Genomic DNA, 10538 nt, shown 5'->3' on the forward strand with positions numbered 1-10538 from the left:
TTTTCGAAATGACTCAATTTTTTTTTATTTGAGATTTACTCAACCAACACTACACATACTGCAGAAATACTTAGAATAGATTATATAGAGACACACAACACACAGCACACACTATGTATTAGGAAACCCATTTTCAACTTTTATTACTTATTTTCAAGTACAAAAGAAACCCTTTTATAAGCTTGGAGAAACGCACAGAATTTTCTCTAAGGCAAATACACTTTGCTGTTGACACTCTCAATAACCTTAGGGCCATATACACAGAAATAACTGCTATGGCAGTCACTGCCTAGTAACTGCCTGGGTCTTGGACATTCTTCCACTAGTGGTCTGACTTAGGATACCTTCAACTGATGTTGTCTTGGTTTGTTCTCCACATTTTCAGCCCATACACAGCAAGCCTGATTATCAGGAAAGATAGAAACTGCTTGATAACTGCTAATGCACATAAGCACATTCACAACCTATGTCTCAGAGATCATGGGGCTTCTACCCATCACACAGTAGACCACACAGCATGTTTTCCATGTTTGAGAGGCTTTGCCCATGCCCAAGTCTTCCCTTATTAGCAATACAGCCCACACAGCATGTCCATATGTAGCATACCAAGTAATTGCCATCAGCGCACTAGCATCTGTCCATGCATCAGCTAGCACTCACCAACCCAATGTTTTGCACATAGCATTTGATCATCACAGCAGCCTAGTCTTGCCTTGCACTAAGCCACTAATGCCATGCACCACCAAGTAAGGTTTGCACCACCTGTTGCTGTCCATCATCAAAACTAACTCTGCCCACCATGGCCCTCCTCTGCCATGGCCTTGGGGCATCATGCGGAGCAAGGTGCCTCCACATGCTGCCCTTTCATTCTGCTCATCGATCCAACTCGAGAAAGGAGACTAGGCATGTCCCCCTTAAAGAACCCTTAAGAGCATTACTAATTTGGCATAAGGACATATGAGTGTGTTGAGAAAACATAAAGTCAAGTGACTGGCCCAATGCTACCCAAGCACCCACATTCCTCATGTCATCATCAATAACAAGTAAGGCTCCTAACAAACCACCCCCACCAGAAGAAGCCGACGTCCTCGTCGGTAGGGTATCTTTAAATGCCTTTACTTCCTTTTCAAACTTCCATAAAGTTAATGCCTTCTTCGAACTACTTATGTTTCAGTTGCCCCTTTCCACTTCACTAAGTAATAAGTTATCATATTTCCTCCCTTTCGATAACCTGTTACCTTTTTGTTAAGAATTATGTCTACTTCATGGTTAAATTGCACCATGACAGTAGGTGGGGCACGCCTTGCCTCATTCCTTACAGGATCTTGCTCATCCCTATGATAAGGCTTTAGAAAGTTCACATGAATTGTTGGCTGAATTTGCAACCTTTCAGGCAATTTCAACTTATAAGCAACATTGCCAGCTCTTTTCATAATTTCAAAGGGACCATCATTCTTTGGAATTAAGCCTCGATGCACACTTTCACTTCCAAACTTCCTCCAAATTTGTGGAGTTAGCTTCAACAGCACTTTGTCCCCAACCTGAAATTCAAGGGGCCTCTTCCTTTTATCAACATACTTCTTTATTCTCCGCTATGCTTTCAAAAAACTATCTGGTGCTTCTTGCATCAACTCTTGTTTAGTTATAACAAATTCGTATGCTGAAGGACACCTACCCCCTGAACATTATTTTGCAATCTCATGAGGTGTTAGGGGCTGCTGCTACATTGCCAACTCAAATGGACTTTCATTCTTGTTGAAGAAGACTTGTGTAGATTGTAAGCAAACTGTGTCGAATCCAACAAGTCCAGCCAATTTTTCTGACTTATAGTCACATAGTGCCTCAAGTAATCTTCCAACACAGCATTGATCCTTTTGGTTTGACCATCTATTTGTGGGTGATTAGCAGTAGAAAACTTCAACTGTGAACCCAGCAACCTAAATAAAACTATCTAAAACTGACTAGTGAAACGAGAGTCTCTGTCACTCACAATATCTTCATGTAAACCAAAGTACTTTACTACATTTTTGTGAAACAAATCATCAGCCACCTCTGCTGTACAAGTACTTGGTGCAGCAATGAACACTGCATACTTTGAATATCAATCAACCACTACAAAAATTGAATTCATCTCCTTCACTTTAGGAAAACCAGTAATAAAATCCATTTAAATAGAAATCCATGGACTTTCTGGTATAAGAAGAGGTTGCAGGAAACCAGCTTTCTCCCTTATCTTGTTGACAAACAAGACAAGTTTTGACATACAACTCAATGTCTAACTTCATCTTAGGCCAATAGTAAGAACGAGACAATAATGCATACATGCTTTCCTTACTAGGGTGTCTTACCCATTGTGGATTATGAGTCTTTTTTAGCAACTCCCTACGGATCTTCCCACTAGGAACATACAACTTGCCACCCTTTGCATACAACAACCTATCCTCAAGCCAGTAGCGATGCATTAGGCCTGTAGTCACATTTTGCATCAATTTCTGGTAGGTAGCATCAAACTTTGAATGCTTCTTGATCCTTTCCAGGAAATCTGACTCAACTCTGGTCAAGGCAGTAACATACTCCTACACCTATTTATGGCTAAGCGCATTTGCTACTTGGTTGTGCTTGCCAGGTTTGCGCTTCCACACAAAATCATGTTCTTGCAGCAACTCTTGCCACCTAGCTTGCTTAGGAGACAACTTTTGTGTGTTGAAGGTGTTAGCCACATTATCAGTTCTCACCACAAACTTAGGTCCTAGCATATATACTCTCCATGCTAGTAAATAGTGCACCATTGCATCATTTCTTTCGCATGCGCTAAACATTTCTATTTTGCTTCATTCAGCTTCCTACTTTCATAGGCAACTAGATGTTTCTCTTGTACCAGCACACCACCAATGGCTCTGTCAGAAGCATTAGTATGGACTTCAAAGGGCAACTTAAAATCTGGCAAATGCAGCACCGACTCACTTGACATAGCAGCTTTAAGCTTCTCAAAAGCTTCTTGGTATGCATGTGTCCACACCCATTTCTTGTCCTTTTTCAGCAAATCTGTAAGAGGAGAAACCTTCTTGGAATACCCTTGAACAAACTTCCTATAATAGTTAGCCAATCCAAGGAAAGACCTTAACTCAGCCACTTTGCTTGGTGGAGGCCAATCAAGGATAGTTTGCACCTTCTTTTCATCCATTTTCACAAAACCTTTGCTGACCTTATGCCCTAAGAACATGATCTCTTTTTGGGCAAACTCACACTTCTCTTTCTTGACATACAATTAATGTTCCCTAAATTTGGACAACGCCTTCCTAAAGTGTTCCAAGTGATCCTCCAATGACTCACTATAAATTACTATGTCATCTAGTAAACCATAACAAAACGGTTTACAAACTCATATAATACATCATTCATCAAATTGTAGAATGTAGTAAAGGCATTTGTTAAACCGAAAGGCATAACCAGAAATTCATAAGAACCATACTAACTCACACAAGTTGTCTTTGGTTCGTCCTCTTTAATAATTCTCACTTGCCAATAGCCCGATCTCAAGTTCAGCAATTCTCACTTGCCAATAGCCCAATCTCAAGCCTGATCTCATAACTAGAAGTAAGTGACCTTGCACACTCTATCAAACAGGTCTTGAATCAAAGGAATCGGATACTTGTTCTTCACTGTTACTTTGTTCAAGGCTCTATAGTCTACATACATACACAGTGATCCATCTTACTTCTTTCGGAATAGGACACAAGCACCATAAGGGGCTTTGGAAGGTTGAATGTAGCCTGCATCAAGTAATTTAGTCAATTACTTTCTTATCTCAGCCAACTCCATAGGAGACATTCTATATGGAGCCTTTGAAGGAGGCTTTGGACCAGAAACCAACTAAATCTTGTGATTAACAACATGCCTTGGTGGAAGGGTCTTAGGAAATTCTTGAGGCATTACATCAACACATTCCTCCAGCAGTCTAGCCATAGCATCTGGAACTTCAACAAACTTGTCCTGCTTAACTTTAATCAATGCAACTAAGTAAGTCATCTCTCCCTTCTTTAGCCTATGCTCAACCTGCATAGTTGACACCATTGGTTCTTTTCCTTTGCTAGTCTTGTTATTTCTTGTCACACACCTGGCAAGAACATAGCAGGGCTGCTTCTCATAAAAAATTAGCATCACCCTAATGAATGGCAGCAAGGTAGCCTTGGCAACGACAAAGAACTCATCGCCCAGAATTACATCAAAATCATCAAATTGAATGATCAGGAAATTTACCTTTCTTGTCCACTCGCCAACCTTAAACCTAATGACAAAAGCATTCCCAGAAAAAGGTTTTGCCTTTGAGTTTACTGCCTTGATCTTACTTGGACACTTGATCACTTTTAGACCAAGTTGTTAGACCATATGTTCGACAACAAAATTGTGGGTAGCACCAGTATCAAGCATTGCTTCAGCCCCATTCCCATTTATCTCCACTTGCACATAAGACAATTCCTTAGAAGTACCTTCTTCACTAAGTGCATTTAGCAATTGTAAGGGGTTCACATGACTGAGAATTTCTTTCGAAACCATTGCATTAAGCTTTTCATGCTTAGGGCAACTATAGACACTACATCTTGTACCTCTTACGACTCGGGCCCCCATTCCCCAATAATGTTGAATTTTAAGACCCAAGGTTGATTTATGACCTAATTAGAAGTTAAATTGACTTGAGAAGTGTTAAAATGAAAAATATAACTTTTAATAAGCAAATAAATCATTTTTTGAAAAATAAGGCCGAAGGAAACCCTCATTATGCGTACGCATGAATAAGCCTATGTATGCGGCTTTTTGCATGCGTACATAGAGTTGATCTTGCGCACGTATAGCGATTTCCAGAAACCTAAACATGGCAAGTTTTTTTGCATTTATGTTGAGGTTTGAAATGAATCCCACATCGTATAGGGATCATTCCAAACTCCTTTTTTACACTATAAAGAGCTTTACATGGTATATTTTCAAAACACACAGAAATCCCACAGGAAAACATTAAGATTCACTAGAAATAGTAAATCAAAAGAGAGTTTTTCATAAAACACCCTCAAGTCAATTTTCTTTTGATTAGGGCATTTTCTAGCCTTGATCTTTGAGTTTAATCTTTACTAATCACTTTTTTTTTAATTGAATTGTGAATAGATTTGACTGAGAGGAATGGTAAAAAATCAAGCTTGAAGAGCTTTTCTTTGAGGTATTAGTTTTAAACATTTCTTTTTCTTTTCCCTTATTTTCTGCTATTAATCTTTATGTTTGTCTTCTTTTCTTGTTTTAATATGCTTTAACATGTTTATCTAGTTTAGGTTTATATGTTTAAAAGCATGTTAGGTTGTTAGAATTCCTGTTAAGAGGTTCTGCATTGCTTCTGTTTTTTTTTTTAGGGTTTTTGGGCTAGAACCTGCGTACACATAATCTTGCCCGTGTACGCAGACTTGATTATGCGTGCACAGGTTTGTTCTTACATGTGTAAGCCGCTGCCCAGAAATCCTAATTTTTATTTTCTGTTTGTTTTACTTTTGCTTTCACATGTTTGTTTTTGTTTAGCTTCTTTTCCATGTTTTTATACTTCCTGAAGTCTCTATTTCATATGCTTAATTGCTTGTTTACTATCACATGTTAGAATTAGGGTATATTTTTTGTTTTTATTGTTTTGATGACATGATCATTCATTCACATGCTAATGCATAAATGCCATAGGTGCTAAGGTAAGTAAAAGGTAAGTCATGCATTGGAAATGTTCATGCATTTGCTTGTTTTGGTGTTAGAGATGAATATGCTTGTTTGGTTGAGCATTTCTAAAGTGTACATGCAATGATTTTAATGATTCATATGTTGCTGCCTTGTTTTTTTGTTGCCTAGTTTGATATGCTTTGATGCCTTGATTAGATGAATGCTAGGTTGGTTGAGATGTATGCTAGATAAATGTTAAGAGATGCTATGCTAGATGAATACCAGGGTCTATGATGAGATGTTGTGCCGTGATTAGATGTATGGTAGGCTTTGTTTGTGAGCATGATAGATGTATGGTTAGGGATGTTTAATGCCATGTTGATTGCTAGATGTATGATAGCATGTGTGTGAGTTAGATAAAGTATTGAGTGTGCCTTTAATAGGGTTAAGATATAAGACACAATGATGGGAAGCCAACCTTAGGGTTGGGCGATTTTGGGTGCCTAATATCTTCCAAGGATTGTACCTTAACTCCGAACCCATATCTTTGGTAGTAAAATCAAAAGGTCTATCCTCGAAAGGTTGCTATATAGATGGTTCCTAGACCATTGCAAAAACTAGGTGGCGACTCCATTTCGACCCCTTATGTCCATAGCAGTCTCTTGCTCGACGAGGGCCATTGTAGATGAAGCAACCTGCATTCAATTTTGGCTGCTCTTTGCTTTGTTGAAGGTAGAACTCTCCCCTTTACTCTTGTTACCCCAATTTTTATTCTCCTTATCCTTGTTCTTCTTGCCATCTTTCTTCTGTTTGTCTTTGCCTTTGTTCTTGGACTTACATTTCTCATCATCTCCACTAGGCTTTGTGTATTTGTAGTCCATTAAGGCATTTATAACAGGCATAGTAGCTGGCAGGTCACGCACAACCTGCCTCTTTAACTCCAACTGTCCCCAAGGATGCAAACTAGACATGAAATTGAATAGCTTATCTTCATCTGACATGTTCTTGATATCCAACATCAACGAACTGAATGTCTTGACATATTCTCGCACCTACTAGTGTGTTTCAATTTCTTCAAGAAGCCTCTTGCAACCCAAGTAGTATTGGTGGGCAAGAACTGGTCCTTCAATTCTTTTTTTAAGGTATCCCATGATTCAATCTTCCCTCTACCAGCATCTGCATCATCTTCCACACGGGTTCTCCACCATAACTCGGCATCTCCTTAAAGATATATGCTAGTGATAGTTACCTTCTCTTTATCAGGCACCCTTCCAGCCTTGAAGTACTGCTCCATGTCCAAAAGGAAATTCTCTAAATCCTTGGCACTCCTAGCACCATTAAAGGGTTTTGGTTCAAGCACCTTCACATTAGTGCCCACTTCTCCCTTCCTAGGAGGATCACATATTGCCTTTTTCCACAAGGCAATTTCTGTTTAAGTTGGCTTGGGTCTCTCTTGCTACATTACCTTTGGTATCCAGTGCAATAGCTAGTTCTTTAACACGAATCAGCATAACATTCCTTTGTTCAGAAATTTCATTCCTTATTGCAAAAGTTTCTGCAGAAAATGCATCCAATCCGTTACACACAGAAAGTTATTCCTCCTCTGCAAGAACTTCAAGTATGGTATCCAAGACAATCACTCTTGCCTTGGTGTCCGAAGTCATTTCAGCCAGGCTCTGATACTAGTTGTCACTGGGTCAAAAGTTTCACTCAATTTTCTACCTGTGATGGCCCTAAGTCCCTAACTTAGACTTAGCCAACACCCCACACACACACTACAGGAACACTTAGAACAGATTATACAGGGACTCACACACACATAGCACACAATATGTTTACAGGGAATCCACTCTCAACCTTTATTACACAATTTCAAGTGCAAAAAAAACCTTTTTATAAGCCTGGAGAAATACAAAGAATTTTCTCTAAGGCAAATACACTTTGCTGTTGACACCCTAACAGCCTTAAGGTCATATACACAGAAATAACTGCTATGGCAGTTACTACCTGGGTCTTGGACATTTTGCCACTTGTGGTTTGACTTAGGACACCTTCAACTGATGCTGTCTTAGTTTGCTCTCTACATTTTCAACCCTTGCACAGCAGTCTTGATCATCAAGAAAGTTAGAAACTGCTTGGTAACAGCCCAATAACTGCTCCTGCACATTAGTACATTCACAACCCATATCTCAGCAAATCATGGGGACTTTACCCATCACATAGCAGCCCACATAGCATATTTCCCATGTTTGAGAGGCTTGGACCATGCCCAAGTCTTCTCCTATTAGCAATATAGCCCATATAGAATGTCCATATGCAGCATACCAAGTAGTTGCCATCGGCCTACTAGCATCTATCCATGCATCAGCTAGCACCCACCAGCCCAAAGCTTTGCACATAGTAGTTGATCATTACAGCAGCCTAGCCCTACCTTTCACTCAAGCGACCAAGCCCACACATAAGTAACCAGCAACTAAGACACCAATGCCGTGCACCACTAAGCAAGGTCAACACCACCTGTTACTGTCTATCATCGAAACCAACTCTACCCACCATGGCCCTCCTCTGCCATGGCCTTAGGGTATCATGTGGAGCAAGGTGCCTCCACATGCTGCCCCTTCATCCTACTTATCGATCCAACTTAAGTAGGGAGAATAGGCATTTCCCCCTCAGAGAGCCCTTAGGAGCGTTACTAATTTAGCATAAGGAGTTATGAGTGTGTTAAGAAAACATGAAGCCAAGTGATTGGTCCAATGCTACCCAAGCACCCACATTCCTCATGCCATCATCAGCAACAAGTAAGGCTCTTAATAGTGTGTTTGCATGCTGCAAGACCAATGGCCGATCAATGAACATATATAAGTTTTTAAAATTATCATTCTTAATTTAAATTGGATTTTACTAATGTATGCCCTAAGGGCATATGTTAATAAACCATTTTAGAAATTTTTTTATGTAAAAATGAAAAAATAACTAACTAATTTGACGATTTTTTCAAAATTTCATAAAAAGTTTCCTATTATGTTAGGGCATACATTAACCGAACCCATTTAAATTTTAGTGAAAAGAGGAAATGAATTTTTAGTGCAATACCTTTTGACAATTAAAAGAGAGATTAGATAATAAACTTTTGAGGTGGAAAGAGAAGGCGTTATTGCATGCAGGAAAAGAGATCCTCATTAAGGCAGTGGCCTAAGCTATACCCACATATACCATGAGTGTCTTTAAACTCCCAAATGCTTTATGTGATGAAATGATGAGCATGGTTCGAAATTTTTGGCAGGGATGAACAGATGGAAAGCTAAGATGGTATGGCTTAGTTGGAACAAGGTTGATACACCAAAGGATGAGGGTGGCTTAGGCTTTCATGATCTTAAAGCATTTAATCTTGCACTATTAGCCAATCAAGGGTGGAGGCTTCAGAGGAATACATCATCTTTGGTCCATAAAGTTTTAAAAGCTCATTATTTTTTGAATAGTGATTTTCTTGGGGCAAAGCTGGGGCCTTGGCCTTCTTTTGCTTGGAGGAGTATAATGGCATCTCAAAAAAATAGTTAAGCAAGGTTCTAGATGGTAGGTGGGGAATAAAGCGTCATTTGGCGTTAGGATTGATAAATGGATACATGAACCAACCACCTTTAAAGTGAACTATCAGCCCAAAATTATCCCAAGTAACTCAAAAGTTAGTGATCTCATTGATCCCTAGAAGTGTGAATGGAGAACTGATCTAGTGAAGCAGGTTTTCCTTCCAAATGATGTCCAGTTCATTTTAAGCATACCATTGAGTTCTAGGAAGCCAAGGGATAGGTTGGTGTGGGCATACACTTCAAAAGGAAAATATATGGTTCAATGTGCATACAAACTAGCTTTGGATGAGTCCATGAATAGTTGTGTGGGAGAGCCTTCCAATGATGATACACACAGGAGATTTTGGAGAATGATTTGGATTTTGAATATGTCGAATAAGGTTAAGTCCTTTGCCTAGAGAGTGTGTCAAAATATTATTCCAACAAAAGCAAATCTATGCCATTGAGGGGTTATCATCGAAAATGTTTGTGAAGCTTGTGGGATGGGTGCTGAAACCAATGGACATTTGTTTTGGGAATGTGATAAAGCTTGGGAGGTGTGGCTGCATTCAAGGATCAGTTTCGAAACATAAGGGGTACATTACTTGGAATTCATGGATTTGGTGTGGTACTTGATTTTTATGTAGCATACTGGCAATAACTTGTTAGAGATGATCTCTATGATAGATTGGTGTATGTGGTTTAATAGGAATGCCACTAGACATGGTAGCACTTGGCAATCCGCAACAAAGGTTTTTCAATTAGGTCGGGCTCTGCTAAATGAGTTTCACATAGCAAACCATACAATATCACCATGAATGGATAACTCAATTGATCCATGGACATCACCACTAGCTCCAAGCTATAAGGTTAATGTGGATGGTGCAATTTTCTGTAGAATTTCCAACTCAGCCCTAACTCCTAAAACATTTAGGGTTTTATGTTTTTGCCCTAGGTATATAAGGCAAACCCTAGCCACGTTTTAGAGGTTGCTCATATTGCTATTTGTGTGAATCTCTTGTGAGATCTGTGAGAAGTTTTCCTTCACACAATCTTAGGATTATCAAGAGGAGATTTCTTCAAGACCTTGATGATCATTCAGTTACTGCCATAATAGCTTAAAGATACATAAGCGGGTGTGCTTATATTTGCTGGAGAATCCAAGAAAGAAGGAGTCTGTGGTCTCGGAGCTTGTACGTGGTCGTGTTAGTAAGTTCTACTGGTGGATAGCAATAAGAAGTTGAGCGTGGAGGCATGTAAGTCTTATTGCATGAACTTCGATTC

The 10538-nt window shown here is 39.4% G+C and overlaps 1 pseudogene; it reads right to left on the minus strand.

Moving 5' to 3' along the window:
* Positions 1-6288: 6288 nt before the first annotated feature.
* On the minus strand, positions 6289-8087 carry LOC136070638 (uncharacterized; annotated as a pseudogene).
* Positions 8088-10538: the final 2451 nt, after the last annotated feature.

This window comes from Quercus suber, unplaced genomic scaffold (genome assembly GCF_002906115.3).
Source record: "Quercus suber isolate HL8 unplaced genomic scaffold, Cork oak 2.0 scaffold_248, whole genome shotgun sequence".
Classification (NCBI taxonomy): Eukaryota; Viridiplantae; Streptophyta; class Magnoliopsida; order Fagales; family Fagaceae; genus Quercus; species Quercus suber.